This window comes from Trachurus japonicus, chromosome 8 (assembly GCF_045865225.1).
Source record: "Trachurus japonicus isolate A0001 chromosome 8, Traja_1.0".
In the NCBI taxonomy this organism is placed as follows: Eukaryota; Metazoa; Chordata; class Actinopteri; order Carangiformes; family Carangidae; genus Trachurus; species Trachurus japonicus.
The window spans coordinates 30,535,105-30,547,275 of NC_140914.1; the positions used below are offsets into that span (position 1 = coordinate 30,535,105).

The 12,171-nt window shown below is 46.0% G+C and overlaps 29 non-coding genes across 29 annotated transcripts; all 29 read right to left on the reverse strand.

Moving 5' to 3' along the window:
• Positions 1–257: 257 nt before the first annotated feature.
• Positions 258–376, reverse strand: LOC146983634 (5S ribosomal RNA). The gene has a single exon (XR_015036383.1). It is a non-coding gene; the product is annotated as a 5S ribosomal RNA (ribosomal RNA).
• Positions 377–671: 295 nt separating this feature from the next.
• Positions 672–790, reverse strand: LOC146983635 (5S ribosomal RNA). The gene has a single exon (XR_015036384.1). It is a non-coding gene; the product is annotated as a 5S ribosomal RNA (ribosomal RNA).
• A 294-nt stretch (positions 791–1,084) lies between these two features.
• Positions 1,085–1,203, reverse strand: LOC146983636 (5S ribosomal RNA). The gene has a single exon (XR_015036386.1). It is a non-coding gene; the product is annotated as a 5S ribosomal RNA (ribosomal RNA).
• Positions 1,204–1,497: 294 nt separating this feature from the next.
• On the reverse strand, positions 1,498–1,616 carry LOC146983637 (5S ribosomal RNA). The gene has a single exon (XR_015036387.1). It is a non-coding gene; the product is annotated as a 5S ribosomal RNA (ribosomal RNA).
• Positions 1,617–1,916: 300 nt separating this feature from the next.
• LOC146983638 (5S ribosomal RNA) lies at positions 1,917–2,035 on the reverse strand. The gene has a single exon (XR_015036388.1). It is a non-coding gene; the product is annotated as a 5S ribosomal RNA (ribosomal RNA).
• A 295-nt stretch (positions 2,036–2,330) lies between these two features.
• LOC146983639 (5S ribosomal RNA) lies at positions 2,331–2,449 on the reverse strand. Its single transcript, XR_015036389.1, has one exon. It is a non-coding gene; the product is annotated as a 5S ribosomal RNA (ribosomal RNA).
• Positions 2,450–2,744: 295 nt separating this feature from the next.
• Positions 2,745–2,863, reverse strand: LOC146983640 (5S ribosomal RNA). Its single transcript, XR_015036390.1, has one exon. It is a non-coding gene; the product is annotated as a 5S ribosomal RNA (ribosomal RNA).
• Positions 2,864–3,159: 296 nt separating this feature from the next.
• On the reverse strand, positions 3,160–3,278 carry LOC146983641 (5S ribosomal RNA). Its single transcript, XR_015036391.1, has one exon. It is a non-coding gene; the product is annotated as a 5S ribosomal RNA (ribosomal RNA).
• A 294-nt stretch (positions 3,279–3,572) lies between these two features.
• LOC146983642 (5S ribosomal RNA) lies at positions 3,573–3,691 on the reverse strand. Its single transcript, XR_015036392.1, has one exon. It is a non-coding gene; the product is annotated as a 5S ribosomal RNA (ribosomal RNA).
• A 300-nt stretch (positions 3,692–3,991) lies between these two features.
• Positions 3,992–4,110, reverse strand: LOC146983643 (5S ribosomal RNA). Its single transcript, XR_015036393.1, has one exon. It is a non-coding gene; the product is annotated as a 5S ribosomal RNA (ribosomal RNA).
• A 294-nt stretch (positions 4,111–4,404) lies between these two features.
• Positions 4,405–4,523, reverse strand: LOC146983644 (5S ribosomal RNA). The gene has a single exon (XR_015036394.1). It is a non-coding gene; the product is annotated as a 5S ribosomal RNA (ribosomal RNA).
• A 294-nt stretch (positions 4,524–4,817) lies between these two features.
• LOC146983645 (5S ribosomal RNA) lies at positions 4,818–4,936 on the reverse strand. The gene has a single exon (XR_015036395.1). It is a non-coding gene; the product is annotated as a 5S ribosomal RNA (ribosomal RNA).
• Positions 4,937–5,236: 300 nt separating this feature from the next.
• Positions 5,237–5,355, reverse strand: LOC146983646 (5S ribosomal RNA). Its single transcript, XR_015036397.1, has one exon. It is a non-coding gene; the product is annotated as a 5S ribosomal RNA (ribosomal RNA).
• A 300-nt stretch (positions 5,356–5,655) lies between these two features.
• LOC146983647 (5S ribosomal RNA) lies at positions 5,656–5,774 on the reverse strand. The gene has a single exon (XR_015036398.1). It is a non-coding gene; the product is annotated as a 5S ribosomal RNA (ribosomal RNA).
• Positions 5,775–6,069: 295 nt separating this feature from the next.
• Positions 6,070–6,188, reverse strand: LOC146983648 (5S ribosomal RNA). Its single transcript, XR_015036399.1, has one exon. It is a non-coding gene; the product is annotated as a 5S ribosomal RNA (ribosomal RNA).
• Positions 6,189–6,482: 294 nt separating this feature from the next.
• Positions 6,483–6,601, reverse strand: LOC146983649 (5S ribosomal RNA). The gene has a single exon (XR_015036400.1). It is a non-coding gene; the product is annotated as a 5S ribosomal RNA (ribosomal RNA).
• Positions 6,602–6,896: 295 nt separating this feature from the next.
• Positions 6,897–7,015, reverse strand: LOC146983650 (5S ribosomal RNA). The gene has a single exon (XR_015036401.1). It is a non-coding gene; the product is annotated as a 5S ribosomal RNA (ribosomal RNA).
• Positions 7,016–7,309: 294 nt separating this feature from the next.
• On the reverse strand, positions 7,310–7,428 carry LOC146983651 (5S ribosomal RNA). The gene has a single exon (XR_015036402.1). It is a non-coding gene; the product is annotated as a 5S ribosomal RNA (ribosomal RNA).
• A 300-nt stretch (positions 7,429–7,728) lies between these two features.
• Positions 7,729–7,847, reverse strand: LOC146983652 (5S ribosomal RNA). Its single transcript, XR_015036403.1, has one exon. It is a non-coding gene; the product is annotated as a 5S ribosomal RNA (ribosomal RNA).
• Positions 7,848–8,142: 295 nt separating this feature from the next.
• LOC146983653 (5S ribosomal RNA) lies at positions 8,143–8,261 on the reverse strand. Its single transcript, XR_015036404.1, has one exon. It is a non-coding gene; the product is annotated as a 5S ribosomal RNA (ribosomal RNA).
• A 294-nt stretch (positions 8,262–8,555) lies between these two features.
• Positions 8,556–8,674, reverse strand: LOC146983654 (5S ribosomal RNA). Its single transcript, XR_015036405.1, has one exon. It is a non-coding gene; the product is annotated as a 5S ribosomal RNA (ribosomal RNA).
• Positions 8,675–8,970: 296 nt separating this feature from the next.
• Positions 8,971–9,089, reverse strand: LOC146983655 (5S ribosomal RNA). Its single transcript, XR_015036406.1, has one exon. It is a non-coding gene; the product is annotated as a 5S ribosomal RNA (ribosomal RNA).
• A 300-nt stretch (positions 9,090–9,389) lies between these two features.
• Positions 9,390–9,508, reverse strand: LOC146983656 (5S ribosomal RNA). Its single transcript, XR_015036408.1, has one exon. It is a non-coding gene; the product is annotated as a 5S ribosomal RNA (ribosomal RNA).
• A 294-nt stretch (positions 9,509–9,802) lies between these two features.
• LOC146983657 (5S ribosomal RNA) lies at positions 9,803–9,921 on the reverse strand. The gene has a single exon (XR_015036409.1). It is a non-coding gene; the product is annotated as a 5S ribosomal RNA (ribosomal RNA).
• Positions 9,922–10,221: 300 nt separating this feature from the next.
• LOC146983658 (5S ribosomal RNA) lies at positions 10,222–10,340 on the reverse strand. The gene has a single exon (XR_015036410.1). It is a non-coding gene; the product is annotated as a 5S ribosomal RNA (ribosomal RNA).
• Positions 10,341–10,639: 299 nt separating this feature from the next.
• On the reverse strand, positions 10,640–10,758 carry LOC146983659 (5S ribosomal RNA). The gene has a single exon (XR_015036411.1). It is a non-coding gene; the product is annotated as a 5S ribosomal RNA (ribosomal RNA).
• A 300-nt stretch (positions 10,759–11,058) lies between these two features.
• On the reverse strand, positions 11,059–11,177 carry LOC146983660 (5S ribosomal RNA). Its single transcript, XR_015036412.1, has one exon. It is a non-coding gene; the product is annotated as a 5S ribosomal RNA (ribosomal RNA).
• Positions 11,178–11,477: 300 nt separating this feature from the next.
• Positions 11,478–11,596, reverse strand: LOC146983661 (5S ribosomal RNA). Its single transcript, XR_015036413.1, has one exon. It is a non-coding gene; the product is annotated as a 5S ribosomal RNA (ribosomal RNA).
• Positions 11,597–11,891: 295 nt separating this feature from the next.
• LOC146983662 (5S ribosomal RNA) lies at positions 11,892–12,010 on the reverse strand. The gene has a single exon (XR_015036414.1). It is a non-coding gene; the product is annotated as a 5S ribosomal RNA (ribosomal RNA).
• Between the last annotated feature and the right edge of the window lie 161 nt (positions 12,011–12,171).

Below are 12,171 nucleotides of genomic sequence, written 5' to 3' on the forward strand. Positions count from 1 at the left end.
GATCATCAGCACCAAGCCCAATTCCGGGTGTAGAAAGGGATCTTTCTGTCCTTGGTTCGTTCTTTCTTTCCTTTTTGCTTAGCTTGTGTCTACTGTCATTATTACAGGGTATAAAAGTATTGTTTTTGCTTTCTGAGTGGTGCTGGCCACAGTGCAGACAGGTTGACAGCAAGACTAGGCTATTTAAAAGAATAGAAAAGAAGTAGGCTATTTCATGAATGAGACAAAGAGCAGTCGGTGCTGTGAAAAAGTGAAAAAGCTTACAGCACCCGGTATTCCCAGGCGGTCTCCCATCCAAGTACTGACCGGGCCCGACCCTGCTTAGCTTCCGAGATCAGACGAGATCGGGCGTGTTCAGGGTGGTATGGCCGTAAGCGAGAGCTGAGGTGACAAATAGCCTCTATAAACTTGATGATCATCAGCACCAAGCCCAATTCCGGGTGTAGAAAGGGATCTTTCTGTCCTTGGTTCGTTCTTTCTTTCCTTTTTGCTTAGCTTGTGTCTACTGTCATTATTACAGGGTATAAAAAGTATTGTTTTTGCTTTCTGAGTGGTGCTGGCCACAGTGCAGACAGGTTGACAGCAAGACTAGGCTATTTAAAAGAATAGAAAAGAAGTAGGCTATTTCATGAATGAGACAAAGAGCAGTCGGTGCTGTGAAAAAGTGAAAAAGCTTACAGCACCCGGTATTCCCAGGCGGTCTCCCATCCAAGTACTGACCGGGCCCGACCCTGCTTAGCTTCCGAGATCAGACGAGATCGGGCGTGTTCAGGGTGGTATGGCCGTAAGCGAGAGCTGAGGTGACAAATAGCCTCTATAAACTTGATGATCATCAGCACCAAGCCCAATTCCGGGTGTAGAAAGGGATCTTTCTGTCCTTGGTTCGTTCTTTCTTTCCTTTTTGCTTAGCTTGTGTCTACTGTCATTATTACAGGGTATAAAAGTATTGTTTTTGCTTTCTGAGTGGTGCTGGCCACAGTGCAGACAGGTTGACAGCAAGACTAGGCTATTTAAAAGAATAGAAAAGAAGTAGGCTATTTCATGAATGAGACAAAGAGCAGTCGGTGCTGTGAAAAAGTGAAAAAGCTTACAGCACCCGGTATTCCCAGGCGGTCTCCCATCCAAGTACTGACCGGGCCCGACCCTGCTTAGCTTCCGAGATCAGACGAGATCGGGCGTGTTCAGGGTGGTATGGCCGTAAGCGAGAGCTGAGGTGACAAATAGCCTCTATAAACTTGATGATCATCAGCACCAAGCCCAATTCCGGGTGTAGAAAGGGATCTTTCTGTCTTTGGTTTGTTCTTTCTTTCCTTTTTGCTTAGCTTGTGTCTACTGTCATTATTACAGGGTATAAAAGTATTGTTTTTGCTTTCTGAGTGGTGCTGGCCACAGTGCAGACAGGTTGACAGCAAGACTAGGCTATTTAAAAGAATAGAAAAGAAGTAGGCTATTTCATGAATGAGACAAAGAGCAGTCGGTGCTGTGAAAAAGTGAAAAAGCTTACAGCACCCGGTATTCCCAGGCGGTCTCCCATCCAAGTACTGACCGGGCCCGACCCTGCTTAGCTTCCGAGATCAGACGAGATCGGGCGTGTTCAGGGTGGTATGGCCGTAAGCGAGAGCTGAGGTGACAAATAGCCTCTATAAACTTGATGATCATCAGCACCAAGCCCAATTCCGGGTGTAGAAAGGGATCTTTCTGTCTTTGGTTTGTTCTTTCTTTCCTTTTTGCTTAGCTTGTGTCTACTGTCATTATTACAGGGTTATAACATAAAAGTATTGTTTTTGCTTTCTGAGTGGTGCTGGCCACAGTGCAGACAGGTTGACAGCAAGACTAGGCTATTTAAAAGAATAGAAAAGAAGTAGGCTATTTCATGAATGAGACAAAGAGCAGTCGGTGCTGTGAAAAAGTGAAAAAGCTTACAGCACCCGGTATTCCCAGGCGGTCTCCCATCCAAGTACTGACCGGGCCCGACCCTGCTTAGCTTCCGAGATCAGACGAGATCGGGCGTGTTCAGGGTGGTATGGCCGTAAGCGAGAGCTGAGGTGACAAATAGCCTCTATAAACTTGATGATCATCAGCACCAAGCCCAATTCCGGGTGTAGAAAGGGATCTTTCTGTCCTTGGTTCGTTCTTTCTTTCCTTTTTGCTTAGCTTGTGTCTACTGTCATTATTACAGGGTTATAAAAGTATTGTTTTTGCTTTCTGAGTGGTGCTGGCCACAGTGCAGACAGGTTGACAGCAAGACTAGGCTATTTAAAAGAATAGAAAAGAAGTAGGCTATTTCATGAATGAGACAAAGAGCAGTCGGTGCTGTGAAAAAGTGAAAAAGCTTACAGCACCCGGTATTCCCAGGCGGTCTCCCATCCAAGTACTGACCGGGCCCGACCCTGCTTAGCTTCCGAGATCAGACGAGATCGGGCGTGTTCAGGGTGGTATGGCCGTAAGCGAGAGCTGAGGTGACAAATAGCCTCTATAAACTTGATGATCATCAGCACCAAGCCCAATTCCGGGTGTAGAAAGGGATCTTTCTGTCTTTGGTTTGTTCTTTCTTTCCTTTTTGCTTAGCTTGTGTCTACTGTCATTATTACAGGGTTATAAAAGTATTGTTTTTGCTTTCTGAGTGGTGCTGGCCACAGTGCAGACAGGTTGACAGCAAGACTAGGCTATTTAAAAGAATAGAAAAGAAGTAGGCTATTTCATGAATGAGACAAAGAGCAGTCGGTGCTGTGAAAAAGTGAAAAAGCTTACAGCACCCGGTATTCCCAGGCGGTCTCCCATCCAAGTACTGACCGGGCCCGACCCTGCTTAGCTTCCGAGATCAGACGAGATCGGGCGTGTTCAGGGTGGTATGGCCGTAAGCGAGAGCTGAGGTGACAAATAGCCTCTATAAACTTGATGATCATCAGCACCAAGCCCAATTCCGGGTGTAGAAAGGGATCTTTCTGTCTTTGGTTTGTTCTTTCTTTCCTTTTTGCTTAGCTTGTGTCTACTGTCATTATTACAGGGTATATAAAAGTATTGTTTTTGCTTTCTGAGTGGTGCTGGCCACAGTGCAGACAGGTTGACAGCAAGACTAGGCTATTTAAAAGAATAGAAAAGAAGTAGGCTATTTCATGAATGAGACAAAGAGCAGTCGGTGCTGTGAAAAAGTGAAAAAGCTTACAGCACCCGGTATTCCCAGGCGGTCTCCCATCCAAGTACTGACCGGGCCCGACCCTGCTTAGCTTCCGAGATCAGACGAGATCGGGCGTGTTCAGGGTGGTATGGCCGTAAGCGAGAGCTGAGGTGACAAATAGCCTCTATAAACTTGATGATCATCAGCACCAAGCCCAATTCCGGGTGTAGAAAGGGATCTTTCTGTCCTTGGTTCGTTCTTTCTTTCCTTTTTGCTTAGCTTGTGTCTACTGTCATTATTACAGGGTATAAAAGTATTGTTTTTGCTTTCTGAGTGGTGCTGGCCACAGTGCAGACAGGTTGACAGCAAGACTAGGCTATTTAAAAGAATAGAAAAGAAGTAGGCTATTTCATGAATGAGACAAAGAGCAGTCGGTGCTGTGAAAAAGTGAAAAAGCTTACAGCACCCGGTATTCCCAGGCGGTCTCCCATCCAAGTACTGACCGGGCCCGACCCTGCTTAGCTTCCGAGATCAGACGAGATCGGGCGTGTTCAGGGTGGTATGGCCGTAAGCGAGAGCTGAGGTGACAAATAGCCTCTATAAACTTGATGATCATCAGCACCAAGCCCAATTCCGGGTGTAGAAAGGGATCTTTCTGTCTTTGGTTTGTTCTTTCTTTCCTTTTTGCTTAGCTTGTGTCTACTGTCATTATTACAGGGTTATAACATAAAAGTATTGTTTTTGCTTTCTGAGTGGTGCTGGCCACAGTGCAGACAGGTTGACAGCAAGACTAGGCTATTTAAAAGAATAGAAAAGAAGTAGGCTATTTCATGAATGAGACAAAGAGCAGTCGGTGCTGTGAAAAAGTGAAAAAGCTTACAGCACCCGGTATTCCCAGGCGGTCTCCCATCCAAGTACTGACCGGGCCCGACCCTGCTTAGCTTCCGAGATCAGACGAGATCGGGCGTGTTCAGGGTGGTATGGCCGTAAGCGAGAGCTGAGGTGACAAATAGCCTCTATAAACTTGATGATCATCAGCACCAAGCCCAATTCCGGGTGTAGAAAGGGATCTTTCTGTCTTTGGTTTGTTCTTTCTTTCCTTTTTGCTTAGCTTGTGTCTACTGTCATTATTACAGGGTATAAAAGTATTGTTTTTGCTTTCTGAGTGGTGCTGGCCACAGTGCAGACAGGTTGACAGCAAGACTAGGCTATTTAAAAGAATAGAAAAGAAGTAGGCTATTTCATGAATGAGACAAAGAGCAGTCGGTGCTGTGAAAAAGTGAAAAAGCTTACAGCACCCGGTATTCCCAGGCGGTCTCCCATCCAAGTACTGACCGGGCCCGACCCTGCTTAGCTTCCGAGATCAGACGAGATCGGGCGTGTTCAGGGTGGTATGGCCGTAAGCGAGAGCTGAGGTGACAAATAGCCTCTATAAACTTGATGATCATCAGCACCAAGCCCAATTCCGGGTGTAGAAAGGGATCTTTCTGTCCTTGGTTCGTTCTTTCTTTCCTTTTTGCTTAGCTTGTGTCTACTGTCATTATTACAGGGTATAAAAGTATTGTTTTTGCTTTCTGAGTGGTGCTGGCCACAGTGCAGACAGGTTGACAGCAAGACTAGGCTATTTAAAAGAATAGAAAAGAAGTAGGCTATTTCATGAATGAGACAAAGAGCAGTCGGTGCTGTGAAAAAGTGAAAAAGCTTACAGCACCCGGTATTCCCAGGCGGTCTCCCATCCAAGTACTGACCGGGCCCGACCCTGCTTAGCTTCCGAGATCAGACGAGATCGGGCGTGTTCAGGGTGGTATGGCCGTAAGCGAGAGCTGAGGTGACAAATAGCCTCTATAAACTTGATGATCATCAGCACCAAGCCCAATTCCGGGTGTAGAAAGGGATCTTTCTGTCCTTGGTTCGTTCTTTCTTTCCTTTTTGCTTAGCTTGTGTCTACTGTCATTATTACAGGGTTATAACATAAAAGTATTGTTTTTGCTTTCTGAGTGGTGCTGGCCACAGTGCAGACAGGTTGACAGCAAGACTAGGCTATTTAAAAGAATAGAAAAGAAGTAGGCTATTTCATGAATGAGACAAAGAGCAGTCGGTGCTGTGAAAAAGTGAAAAAGCTTACAGCACCCGGTATTCCCAGGCGGTCTCCCATCCAAGTACTGACCGGGCCCGACCCTGCTTAGCTTCCGAGATCAGACGAGATCGGGCGTGTTCAGGGTGGTATGGCCGTAAGCGAGAGCTGAGGTGACAAATAGCCTCTATAAACTTGATGATCATCAGCACCAAGCCCAATTCCGGGTGTAGAAAGGGATCTTTCTGTCTTTGGTTTGTTCTTTCTTTCCTTTTTGCTTAGCTTGTGTCTACTGTCATTATTACAGGGTTATAACATAAAAGTATTGTTTTTGCTTTCTGAGTGGTGCTGGCCACAGTGCAGACAGGTTGACAGCAAGACTAGGCTATTTAAAAGAATAGAAAAGAAGTAGGCTATTTCATGAATGAGACAAAGAGCAGTCGGTGCTGTGAAAAAGTGAAAAAGCTTACAGCACCCGGTATTCCCAGGCGGTCTCCCATCCAAGTACTGACCGGGCCCGACCCTGCTTAGCTTCCGAGATCAGACGAGATCGGGCGTGTTCAGGGTGGTATGGCCGTAAGCGAGAGCTGAGGTGACAAATAGCCTCTATAAACTTGATGATCATCAGCACCAAGCCCAATTCCGGGTGTAGAAAGGGATCTTTCTGTCTTTGGTTTGTTCTTTCTTTCCTTTTTGCTTAGCTTGTGTCTACTGTCATTATTACAGGGTATAAAAAGTATTGTTTTTGCTTTCTGAGTGGTGCTGGCCACAGTGCAGACAGGTTGACAGCAAGACTAGGCTATTTAAAAGAATAGAAAAGAAGTAGGCTATTTCATGAATGAGACAAAGAGCAGTCGGTGCTGTGAAAAAGTGAAAAAGCTTACAGCACCCGGTATTCCCAGGCGGTCTCCCATCCAAGTACTGACCGGGCCCGACCCTGCTTAGCTTCCGAGATCAGACGAGATCGGGCGTGTTCAGGGTGGTATGGCCGTAAGCGAGAGCTGAGGTGACAAATAGCCTCTATAAACTTGATGATCATCAGCACCAAGCCCAATTCCGGGTGTAGAAAGGGATCTTTCTGTCTTTGGTTTGTTCTTTCTTTCCTTTTTGCTTAGCTTGTGTCTACTGTCATTATTACAGGGTATAAAAGTATTGTTTTTGCTTTCTGAGTGGTGCTGGCCACAGTGCAGACAGGTTGACAGCAAGACTAGGCTATTTAAAAGAATAGAAAAGAAGTAGGCTATTTCATGAATGAGACAAAGAGCAGTCGGTGCTGTGAAAAAGTGAAAAAGCTTACAGCACCCGGTATTCCCAGGCGGTCTCCCATCCAAGTACTGACCGGGCCCGACCCTGCTTAGCTTCCGAGATCAGACGAGATCGGGCGTGTTCAGGGTGGTATGGCCGTAAGCGAGAGCTGAGGTGACAAATAGCCTCTATAAACTTGATGATCATCAGCACCAAGCCCAATTCCGGGTGTAGAAAGGGATCTTTCTGTCTTTGGTTTGTTCTTTCTTTCCTTTTTGCTTAGCTTGTGTCTACTGTCATTATTACAGGGCATAAAAAGTATTGTTTTTGCTTTCTGAGTGGTGCTGGCCACAGTGCAGACAGGTTGACAGCAAGACTAGGCTATTTAAAAGAATAGAAAAGAAGTAGGCTATTTCATGAATGAGACAAAGAGCAGTCGGTGCTGTGAAAAAGTGAAAAAGCTTACAGCACCCGGTATTCCCAGGCGGTCTCCCATCCAAGTACTGACCGGGCCCGACCCTGCTTAGCTTCCGAGATCAGACGAGATCGGGCGTGTTCAGGGTGGTATGGCCGTAAGCGAGAGCTGAGGTGACAAATAGCCTCTATAAACTTGATGATCATCAGCACCAAGCCCAATTCCGGGTGTAGAAAGGGATCTTTCTGTCCTTGGTTCGTTCTTTCTTTCCTTTTTGCTTAGCTTGTGTCTACTGTCATTATTACAGGGTATAAAAGTATTGTTTTTGCTTTCTGAGTGGTGCTGGCCACAGTGCAGACAGGTTGACAGCAAGACTAGGCTATTTAAAAGAATAGAAAAGAAGTAGGCTATTTCATGAATGAGACAAAGAGCAGTCGGTGCTGTGAAAAAGTGAAAAAGCTTACAGCACCCGGTATTCCCAGGCGGTCTCCCATCCAAGTACTGACCGGGCCCGACCCTGCTTAGCTTCCGAGATCAGACGAGATCGGGCGTGTTCAGGGTGGTATGGCCGTAAGCGAGAGCTGAGGTGACAAATAGCCTCTATAAACTTGATGATCATCAGCACCAAGCCCAATTCCGGGTGTAGAAAGGGATCTTTCTGTCTTTGGTTTGTTCTTTCTTTCCTTTTTGCTTAGCTTGTGTCTACTGTCATTATTACAGGGTTATAACATAAAAGTATTGTTTTTGCTTTCTGAGTGGTGCTGGCCACAGTGCAGACAGGTTGACAGCAAGACTAGGCTATTTAAAAGAATAGAAAAGAAGTAGGCTATTTCATGAATGAGACAAAGAGCAGTCGGTGCTGTGAAAAAGTGAAAAAGCTTACAGCACCCGGTATTCCCAGGCGGTCTCCCATCCAAGTACTGACCGGGCCCGACCCTGCTTAGCTTCCGAGATCAGACGAGATCGGGCGTGTTCAGGGTGGTATGGCCGTAAGCGAGAGCTGAGGTGACAAATAGCCTCTATAAACTTGATGATCATCAGCACCAAGCCCAATTCCGGGTGTAGAAAGGGATCTTTCTGTCCTTGGTTCGTTCTTTCTTTCCTTTTTGCTTAGCTTGTGTCTACTGTCATTATTACAGGGTATAAAAAGTATTGTTTTTGCTTTCTGAGTGGTGCTGGCCACAGTGCAGACAGGTTGACAGCAAGACTAGGCTATTTAAAAGAATAGAAAAGAAGTAGGCTATTTCATGAATGAGACAAAGAGCAGTCGGTGCTGTGAAAAAGTGAAAAAGCTTACAGCACCCGGTATTCCCAGGCGGTCTCCCATCCAAGTACTGACCGGGCCCGACCCTGCTTAGCTTCCGAGATCAGACGAGATCGGGCGTGTTCAGGGTGGTATGGCCGTAAGCGAGAGCTGAGGTGACAAATAGCCTCTATAAACTTGATGATCATCAGCACCAAGCCCAATTCCGGGTGTAGAAAGGGATCTTTCTGTCTTTGGTTTGTTCTTTCTTTCCTTTTTGCTTAGCTTGTGTCTACTGTCATTATTACAGGGCATAAAAGTATTGTTTTTGCTTTCTGAGTGGTGCTGGCCACAGTGCAGACAGGTTGACAGCAAGACTAGGCTATTTAAAAGAATAGAAAAGAAGTAGGCTATTTCATGAATGAGACAAAGAGCAGTCGGTGCTGTGAAAAAGTGAAAAAGCTTACAGCACCCGGTATTCCCAGGCGGTCTCCCATCCAAGTACTGACCGGGCCCGACCCTGCTTAGCTTCCGAGATCAGACGAGATCGGGCGTGTTCAGGGTGGTATGGCCGTAAGCGAGAGCTGAGGTGACAAATAGCCTCTATAAACTTGATGATCATCAGCACCAAGCCCAATTCCGGGTGTAGAAAGGGATCTTTCTGTCTTTGGTTTGTTCTTTCTTTCCTTTTTGCTTAGCTTGTGTCTACTGTCATTATTACAGGGTATATAAAAGTATTGTTTTTGCTTTCTGAGTGGTGCTGGCCACAGTGCAGACAGGTTGACAGCAAGACTAGGCTATTTAAAAGAATAGAAAAGAAGTAGGCTATTTCATGAATGAGACAAAGAGCAGTCGGTGCTGTGAAAAAGTGAAAAAGCTTACAGCACCCGGTATTCCCAGGCGGTCTCCCATCCAAGTACTGACCGGGCCCGACCCTGCTTAGCTTCCGAGATCAGACGAGATCGGGCGTGTTCAGGGTGGTATGGCCGTAAGCGAGAGCTGAGGTGACAAATAGCCTCTATAAACTTGATGATCATCAGCACCAAGCCCAATTCCGGGTGTAGAAAGGGATCTTTCTGTCTTTGGTTTGTTCTTTCTTTCCTTTTTGCTTAGCTTGTGTCTACTGTCATTATTACAGGGTTATAACATAAAAGTATTGTTTTTGCTTTCTGAGTGGTGCTGGCCACAGTGCAGACAGGTTGACAGCAAGACTAGGCTATTTAAAAGAATAGAAAAGAAGTAGGCTATTTCATGAATGAGACAAAGAGCAGTCGGTGCTGTGAAAAAGTGAAAAAGCTTACAGCACCCGGTATTCCCAGGCGGTCTCCCATCCAAGTACTGACCGGGCCCGACCCTGCTTAGCTTCCGAGATCAGACGAGATCGGGCGTGTTCAGGGTGGTATGGCCGTAAGCGAGAGCTGAGGTGACAAATAGCCTCTATAAACTTGATGATCATCAGCACCAAGCCCAATTCCGGGTGTAGAAAGGGATCTTTCTGTCCTTGGTTCGTTCTTTCTTTCCTTTTTGCTTAGCTTGTGTCTACTGTCATTATTACAGGGCATAAAAGTATTGTTTTTGCTTTCTGAGTGGTGCTGGCCACAGTGCAGACAGGTTGACAGCAAGACTAGGCTATTTAAAAGAATAGAAAAGAAGTAGGCTATTTCATGAATGAGACAAAGAGCAGTCGGTGCTGTGAAAAAGTGAAAAAGCTTACAGCACCCGGTATTCCCAGGCGGTCTCCCATCCAAGTACTGACCGGGCCCGACCCTGCTTAGCTTCCGAGATCAGACGAGATCGGGCGTGTTCAGGGTGGTATGGCCGTAAGCGAGAGCTGAGGTGACAAATAGCCTCTATAAACTTGATGATCATCAGCACCAAGCCCAATTCCGGGTGTAGAAAGGGATCTTTCTGTCTTTGGTTTGTTCTTTCTTTCCTTTTTGCTTAGCTTGTGTCTACTGTCATTATTACAGGGTTATAACATAAAAGTATTGTTTTTGCTTTCTGAGTGGTGCTGGCCACAGTGCAGACAGGTTGACAGCAAGACTAGGCTATTTAAAAGAATAGAAAAGAAGTAGGCTATTTCATGAATGAGACAAAGAGCAGTCGGTGCTGTGAAAAAGTGAAAAAGCTTACAGCACCCGGTATTCCCAGGCGGTCTCCCATCCAAGTACTGACCGGGCCCGACCCTGCTTAGCTTCCGAGATCAGACGAGATCGGGCGTGTTCAGGGTGGTATGGCCGTAAGCGAGAGCTGAGGTGACAAATAGCCTCTATAAACTTGATGATCATCAGCACCAAGCCCAATTCCGGGTGTAGAAAGGGATCTTTCTGTCCTTGGTTCGTTCTTTCTTTCCTTTTTGCTTAGCTTGTGTCTACTGTCATTATTACAGGGTATAAAATAAAAGTATTGTTTTTGCTTTCTGAGTGGTGCTGGCCACAGTGCAGACAGGTTGACAGCAAGACTAGGCTATTTAAAAGAATAGAAAAGAAGTAGGCTATTTCATGAATGAGACAAAGAGCAGTCGGTGCTGTGAAAAAGTGAAAAAGCTTACAGCACCCGGTATTCCCAGGCGGTCTCCCATCCAAGTACTGACCGGGCCCGACCCTGCTTAGCTTCCGAGATCAGACGAGATCGGGCGTGTTCAGGGTGGTATGGCCGTAAGCGAGAGCTGAGGTGACAAATAGCCTCTATAAACTTGATGATCATCAGCACCAAGCCCAATTCCGGGTGTAGAAAGGGATCTTTCTGTCTTTGGTTTGTTCTTTCTTTCCTTTTTGCTTAGCTTGTGTCTACTGTCATTATTACAGGGTTATAACATAAAAGTATTGTTTTTGCTTTCTGAGTGGTGCTGGCCACAGTGCAGACAGGTTGACAGCAAGACTAGGCTATTTAAAAGAATAGAAAAGAAGTAGGCTATTTCATGAATGAGACAAAGAGCAGTCGGTGCTGTGAAAAAGTGAAAAAGCTTACAGCACCCGGTATTCCCAGGCGGTCTCCCATCCAAGTACTGACCGGGCCCGACCCTGCTTAGCTTCCGAGATCAGACGAGATCGGGCGTGTTCAGGGTGGTATGGCCGTAAGCGAGAGCTGAGGTGACAAATAGCCTCTATAAACTTGATGATCATCAGCACCAAGCCCAATTCCGGGTGTAGAAAGGGATCTTTCTGTCCTTGGTTCGTTCTTTCTTTCCTTTTTGCTTAGCTTGTGTCTACTGTCATTATTACAGGGTTATAACATAAAAGTATTGTTTTTGCTTTCTGAGTGGTGCTGGCCACAGTGCAGACAGGTTGACAGCAAGACTAGGCTATTTAAAAGAATAGAAAAGAAGTAGGCTATTTCATGAATGAGACAAAGAGCAGTCGGTGCTGTGAAAAAGTGAAAAAGCTTACAGCACCCGGTATTCCCAGGCGGTCTCCCATCCAAGTACTGACCGGGCCCGACCCTGCTTAGCTTCCGAGATCAGACGAGATCGGGCGTGTTCAGGGTGGTATGGCCGTAAGCGAGAGCTGAGGTGACAAATAGCCTCTATAAACTTGATGATCATCAGCACCAAGCCCAATTCCGGGTGTAGAAAGGGATCTTTCTGTCCTTGGTTCGTTCTTTCTTTCCTTTTTGCTTAGCTTGTGTCTACTGTCATTATTACAGGGTATAAAAAGTATTGTTTTTGCTTTCTGAGTGGTGCTGGCCACAGTGCAGACAGGTTGACAGCAAGACTAGGCTATTTAAAAGAATAGAAAAGAAGTAGGCTATTTCATGAATGAGACAAAGAGCAGTCGGTGCTGTGAAAAAGTGAAAAAGCTTACAGCACCCGGTATTCCCAGGCGGTCTCCCATCCAAGTACTGACCGGGCCCGACCCTGCTTAGCTTCCGAGATCAGACGAGATCGGGCGTGTTCAGGGTGGTATGGCCGTAAGCGAGAGCTGAGGTGACAAATAGCCTCTATAAACTTGATGATCATCAGCACCAAGCCCAATTCCGGGTGTAGAAAGGGATCTTTCTGTCTTTGGTTTGTTCTTTCTTTCCTTTTTGCTTAGCTTGTGTCTACTGTCATTATTACAGGGTTATAACATAAAAGT